Below are 7,711 nucleotides of genomic sequence, written 5' to 3' on the forward strand. Positions count from 1 at the left end.
ATTATAAATATACAATAAAAGTGCAGTCAAAAATATGCCAACTTAACCATGTGAAAATTATCACATCATCTCTTAAAACTCCTGGATAAAAGAGAAAATCAAAACAAATTTAAAAAGTAATTTTAAAATTTTAAAGTAATTTTTAAAAGAATGGTTTAGACAATTATAGACACCCAAAAATGTTTTTATCATTTACAATAAAACCTGAAAATAAATAAGCTGAGTATTCAAGAAAATAGGAAATGAAAAGCAAAATATATCAAAAGCAAGTAAGAAGACATACTTGAAGATAAAAGCTTAAAGAAAGTTTCAAAACTAAAAGGAATTATAAATTAAACCAAAAGGAACTTATAAATAGCTGATTTATAGCAAACTTAATAGCAAAACACCAAGAATAAAACACATGCCAAAAGAGATGAATTACAGTATTATAACAAAGGGATATCAGCGATTCTATTGCAATATTAACCAACATTTGAGTACTGTGTACTTACTATTCTAAGGCCTTACCATATTACTCATTTAATTATCAGCAAAATAAATATTCTTGAAATAGATAACCGTTCTACACATCAGAAAACTGCAATAGTTACATAATATATTTCCATAATAAATTGGACAATCTAAAGAATAATTTCTATCAAATTGTAATTTTTTAATATCCTCTAATAAGGGATAAAATATTAATAGACCAATATCCACAGAAGAAATTTATATGGCAATTAAGCACCAACAATAGCATTTTTAAATACCAGGTGCTGATAGTTTTGTAAAAGTATTATCTAACTTTTAAAGAAAAAAGTTTTTCATTGTTGTTATGAAAGATAGAAAGTTTTACCTTCATTTTATAAAGCTAGTAAGTTCTTAATACCATAACCAATTAACCTAACACAAAAAAGAAAACCAGAACAGCTTTGAAAATAATTTTGAGAAAAAAACAGTAGAGGCCTTACACTTCTCAGTTCAAAACTTACTGTAAAGTCCCATGTAATAAAGAGTTCAACTCCATTTTTTTTGATGTTTGACTGCTGACATTGTTTAAGCCTCTTTCTCTTCTGCTTCACATCTGGGCATGCTGATAAGAAAACCAGCTCCCTTATTTGGAAGGCACCACCAGGAGATTCAAACCAGCAAGTCCTTGCTAATCTCACACCCTAACTACAATAAAAATCCCAAGCCGGTCTCTTTTCTTGCTCTATTGAGGAATTTTTAGACAATCTTGGGCCAGTCTTGTTCTCCCCAGAAAGCCTCCTTATGTAAGTAATAAACATACTTATCCTCTTTGTGGTGTATGTGTGTGGCGTTATCATCTTGACATTTGAATCAAATTTTGAGTTGTGGTCCATCTATTTCAAATCAAGACACTGCAGTGTTGTCATAAGAACCGAAATAGATCAGAAGAACAGACTTTTTAAATTTTAATTGTACTTTAAGTTCTGGGATACATGTGCAGAATATGCAGGTTTGTTACATAGGTATACATGTGCCATGGTGGTTTGCTGCATCTCAAAACCCATCATCTAGGTTTTAAACTCTGTATGCGTTAGGTATTTGTCCTAATGCTCTCCCTCCCCTTGGCCCCTATCCCCCAACAGGCCCCGGTGTGTGATGTTCCCCTCCCTGGGTCCGTGTGTTCTTATTGTTCCACTCCCACTTATGAGTGAGAACATGCGGTGTTTGATTTTCTAGAACAGACATTTTTAATGAATTTATTTTTCTGGCAAAAGTTTCAAGGAAGTGCAATGGTAAAATGATTGTCTTTTCAAAAAATTGTATTGGGACAGTTGGTTATCCATCAGTCCTTAGACCATGAAGAAGTTTATGGAGACTTAATGGAGAAGATTACACATAACTTGGAGACACTAGACTTCACGTACAATGTGGAAAATAAATGAGGGATTTTTTTCCCCCTTTGAGGGAAGGAATGAGTGACTTCATGGATGTATAGCTATTTATTAAAGTGTGTTATAGGATGCCACTTTAAAATAGATATTGAGTAGGCAACTACATTTATTACATGAATAGAATGTCATGCCAATGTGAGAAAGAGAAAGACAGATTAATAGAGAGAGAGAGAGAGAGAGAGAGAGAGAGAGAGAACCATGTGTTATATATCTATACTTTTAGAAGAGTCTAGAGACCTATATGGAAAGACACATACCAGGCTATAAATACTAGTTACCTCAAAAGGTGGGAATAGGGCCTTAAGTGGGGAGATTACTTACTTTTATACATTTTTGTTTGTAATTTTTAAAAGTTTGTATAATATGCATATGATACATTTTTATTTTAAAATAATTAATAAAGGAAATCATTAAATGCTTTTAGCCAGCAAAAAAAGTTACAACTAAATGACTAATGAATTTCAAATATCTATTCAGAACTGTTCAAGAGACAAGATGAAATGTCAGCATGCACATTCTAAGCTCTCTCTATATAATGGAAATGCATGCTTTAACTGAAAGATAAAAACAAGATTATTGGCCAGCATGCTAACAGTCTTTAACAAATGTGGAATCAACCTGCTGCCAATTAAAATAAAAAATCTAAGCTGTTGCAAATGACTTCCAAATATGTCCCAAGATGTTTTTTCTTGACTTCAAACTTTGTGCTCAATCCCCATCTTCACCCTCTAGACTTTCCCTTTGTGGCAAAGGCATTAAGTAGTAACAGAGCCACTATTTTTGATGCTTAGGTCTAGCACAATAATTTCAAATAAGAACTAACATTAGTATAAGAGGTAGAAAGTCACTCTTCCCTGAAATCTCATTATCCAATTCCAGAGACAGGAACAACTACATTATCCCTCAAATGAAAGTAAAATCCCATGGATGTACATCTCAGGTGAATCAGTGAAGACAACAGCTACCTTCTTCTTCCTAAGTACTGAACAGGTTATATTTGGGTTCAGCTTCAGTTTTAATAGCTGAGATTTCCTTGATATTGAATATTAGTAAGGAAGTAAAAACAAGAAGGGGAGATCTCACTCTGGGTAGAAGCAATCCATATATAGATGGTGATATTCTCAGCTGAGTATATGGCTGATTATCTATTACTAAAAGCTGGTCTAAGAATGCTTTCTTCTCCTTTCCAAATACCTCCCTCATAAAGCAATTCATTTCACATTACAAATCAGAAACATTTCAAGATGATAGTGAGTGCTTCATCTCTGTAAAGAAAAAGCACTTTCCACCTAGATGCATCCTGTTCCCATCCCTGGCAGCAAATGACCAGGTTATCAGGACAAAAAAGTCAGGGAAGAAAGAAAACGTTTTATATGCAATCAGTCACCAATTATAGTTTGTCAGCAGGAGAACAGATGTGAAATGAGTTTCCTTCTATTGGTATTCCCTGGGTATAACCCAGTGAATCTGAACTCTGAATGAATGAATAAATAAAAACCCTGCTGTGCCATTCCTCTGCAACAGTTCAGCTGTCTGGTGACATGATGATTAGTGGATCCTTTTTTTAAAAGAAAAAAGGTTTGTATTTATTTTTCCTAGTAAGCCAAATTTCTTTGTGTTATGGACCAAAGCTCAGGCTTTTATTCTGTTCTGTTGGCATTATTTCAAGATTTGTAAAGATTAATATCCTAGATGGGACCATGTTTTCAACATCTGATGAACTAATCACTGGGGAAAATCTGAATTCATCTCGGGAGTGCTGAAAGTAAGAACCAGGATTCAACAACATACTTTAAGTATAAATTTTCACTAGAGTTACATATCTTTTTAAAACCAGTCTTGATTTATTGTACTTAGTAAGTACTGAAGGAGAGTTTGTTTTCTCTAAGTCTTGAATCCAGTGTAGCCAGGCAGACACCAACAGATGGGTATCCATTTAGTAAGGTAATTTTTCTTAAAGCCTAACCCTTGGTTAATATCAGGCCTTCCTGAAAGTCAGTACACAATCACCTGGAATACAGAAGGAGCTGTCACTGAAAACTGAAGATAAATATAGTCCTCCAACCAAAACTTCTAATTACTCCAGTGGCAATAATAGTGGGAAAGTGTTCTCTTCTCCCTTTGCCCCAGTGCTAGATCTGTGTGTGAAATCATCTTCCATGAGCTCTTTGAGACACCAAAGTCAGGGTCCCACAGCAAGGTGATTCCTGACAAGCTTTTGGATGAGACACAGATCAGCTATTATCTAAATAGTCAATATTTATTTCAATCTGTATTAGAAAAATAGATATAACTAGCATACAGTCATATCAATATTGTTGTTTACAAGAACAGAAAACCAAACACCACATGTTCTCACTCATAGGTGGGAACTGAACAATGAGATCACTTGGACTCGGGAAGGGGAACATCACACACTGGGGCCTATCATGGGGAGGGGGGAGGGATTGCATTGGGAGTTATACATGATATAAATGATGAGTTATACATGATATAAATGATGAATTGATGGGTGCTGACGAGTTGATGGGTGCAGCACACCAACATGGTACAAGTATACATATTTAACAAACCTGCACATTATGCACATGTACCCTAGAACTTAAAGTATAATAAAAAAATTAATTAATTAAAAAATTGTTGTTTAAGATAAACATTTCTTTAAGTAACATAAGTGAATAAAGAAAAATATTAAGTAAATAATAATTAAGGTCGCTTTTAAGTATGGAATACATATAAGATGGTATTCAGATGGCTGAGGTTAAGAGAATCGTGACCAAAGATGCACACACTCTGTACTTAGGCTGTCAAATACCTCTGAACTTAAGAGTCAGTAATGTTGATACATCTTCTCTAACATCTCATAAAACTGTCTGTGAGGGTTAATATTGAGTGTCAACTTGATTGGATGGAAGGATGCAAACTATTGTTCCTGGGTGTATTTGTGAGGGTGTTGCCAAAGAAGATTAACATTTGAGTCAGTGGACTGGGAAAGGCAGACCCACTCTCAAGCTGGGTGGGCACCATCTAATCAGTGGCCTGCGTAGCTAGAATGAAAGCAGGCAAAGGAACATGGAAAGACTAGACTAGCTGAGTCTTCTGGTCTTCATCTTTCTCCCACGCTCAATGCTTCCTGACCTCGAACATTGGACTCCAAGTTTTTCAGCTTTTGAACTCTTGGACTTAGACCAGCGGTTTGCCAGGGGCTCACGGCCCTTCAGCCACAGACTAAAGGCTGCACTTTTGAGGTTTGGGACTTGGATTGGCTTCCTTGCTCCTCAGCTTGCAGATGGCCTTGTGACAGTGTGAGTCAATTCTCCTCAATAAATTCCCTTTCATATATACATCTATCCTATTAGTCCTGTGCCTCCAGAGAACTCTGGCTAATACACTGTCCTTCATTATCTTGCCACTGATACCAACTTCAGTATGGTAGACTGTGCTTCATACTTGATTCTGTGACTTGCTTACTATGTAATTTTGGCAATTTATTTAATTCCTCTGAAGCTCAATTATTTTATTAGGAAAATAATCCCCAAACCTACCTTATGTTCAGTGTGGTAAGGAGTAAATGTTACAGTGTAGGTAAAGGGTAAGCATAGTTCCTGCATGTAGCAGGCATTCACAATCATTCAGTGTGTTGGGGGTGAGAGGGTGTGGAAGCCTCTTTATTTCTTATGCAGAGATAACACATCCCTGCTTCCAATCTACTCCTTTGCAATTTGTTCAAAGGATGATAGTTGAGATTATCTTTGTGCTATTACAAAAATTTTCTAATCAAAACCTTCATAGAAATTACTTCCACTTCTAGGAAAGTGGAATAGATGTATTTTTCTCTATTCCTACGCCTAAACACAATTACAATCTCTGGACATTATATATAAAAAATAATTTCAAAAATTTAAAAGGTGGATAGAGACAGACTGGCTAGGGACCTCAAAATATGAAGAGCAACTTATGTTCCCTGGGTTGTTTTTTTCTTACATTAATATCTTAGACATAGAGTTTATGAAGCCAGCAACCTGGAAAGGCCAATGGGCGTAGATAAAACTGCCCCACACCCCCAAGTAAAAGTCTGTTGTTCTCTCTAGGGAAAAATTCAGGAAAGAAGCATCCAAGAAGAGAAAAAATTTCTAGATAATAACTACTGGATTTAGCCAAACGTTGGAAAGAAAAAACAAAGTATATTCTGCCCCCTGCCCCATGCCAGCAAAGGCCAAATGAGTAACCTAGACTTTCACCTACAGCAGCCTGAAATAATCTGCTCCAAGCCTCTTAGAGGTGGTATTTTAAAAAGTTCAAGTAGGAAAAAAAAATGACTTTATCCTTCCTAGGTGGTAACAAGACCCCCTCCTGATGCAAGGTCAGGGGTGACAATTTAAAGAGTATGGGCTTCTATCCCCAAACCATCAGTAATAGGCGCTCCTCCCCCTCCTCCCTGAAGTGGTGTCAGAGGAGGCACAGTGGAGAGACTGAACTTTTACCAACCACCCAGCAGTAATTAGGCCACATTCCCATCCCAGCCCTTCATGGTATCAGTGGAGGGTGTGTAGGGAGAAGTAACAAGGCACTCTTAACCCTCTCATCCAGTAAGGTCTAGGGAGAACCTGAGCCTCCACCCACATCCAGCAGTAGTGATGAAAGGGACCAAGTCCAGGTAGGAAACTTAGACTTCTGCCCCAAAGGCAGTAATAAAATAGAGGTCCCTTTCCCCTGCCAGAGGGATGTCAAGAAAAGTCAACTAAAACAGAGGTTTTAATATGTTTTAGACTCTAAAAACACAACACCCAAATGTTGAGGCTATATATATGTGGAGTGGTAATAGAAAACCACTTGTCATATCCAAATTATTCAAGCTGAATGAAAAAGGCCATTAATAGATAGATACACTGAGATAATAGATATGTTAGAATTATCTAACAAAGACTTTAAGCATTCATCGCAAAAATGCTTCAAAGAGCCATTATAAGCACACTTAAAACAAATTAAAAATAGAAGTCTCAGCATAGAAATAGAGGACATAGAGAAGAACCAAATGAAAATTTTAGAAGTGAAAAGGACAATAACTAAAATAATTAAAAAATTAATAAGCTCAACAGTATGAGGGGGACACAGGAAAAAATCACTGGGCTAGAAGATAAAACACAATTAACCAATTTGGACAATAGAAATAGCAAACTGAAAAATAAAAGTGAACAAACATTCAGGGACCTGTGGAAATGTAAGAAAATATCTAACATTCAAGTCATTGGATTACCAGATGGAGAGGAGAAAGAGAAAAAGGCTGAAGATATACTGAAGGAAATAATGCCTAATGACTCATACAATGTAGCAAAAGACAGAAACTGACAGATCCAAGAAGCTAAGCAAACTTAAAATAAATTCAAAGAAATTTCCAAGACACATAATAGTCAAATTTCTGAAAACCAAAGACAAAGAAAATATTTCGAATGAAGAGAAACCAGAACATCACATCAATAGAAAAAAAATTGAATTATAGCATATATCTCATAAGAAATCACAGAAGACAGAAAGAAGTGCCACTACATTTTCAAACTGTTAAAAACCAGACCTATCAACCCAGAATGTTATCTCAAGTGTAAATATTCTAAAGAGATGAAAGGAAAATCAAAACATTCTCAGATGAATGAACTCTAGATGAATCCTTCACCAAAAGATCTACCCTTAAAAAATGGATAAATGAAATTATCTAAACACAGGGGAAACAATAAAAGAAGGAATCTTAGAACACCAGGAAAGAAGAAGGAACACAGTAAGCAAGCAAAATATATATATATATATATATA

The sequence above is a fragment of the Rhinopithecus bieti genome, unplaced genomic scaffold (assembly GCF_001698545.2).
Source record: "Rhinopithecus bieti isolate Rb0 unplaced genomic scaffold, ASM169854v2 scaffold_38878, whole genome shotgun sequence".
NCBI classification, from domain to species: domain Eukaryota; kingdom Metazoa; phylum Chordata; class Mammalia; order Primates; family Cercopithecidae; genus Rhinopithecus; species Rhinopithecus bieti.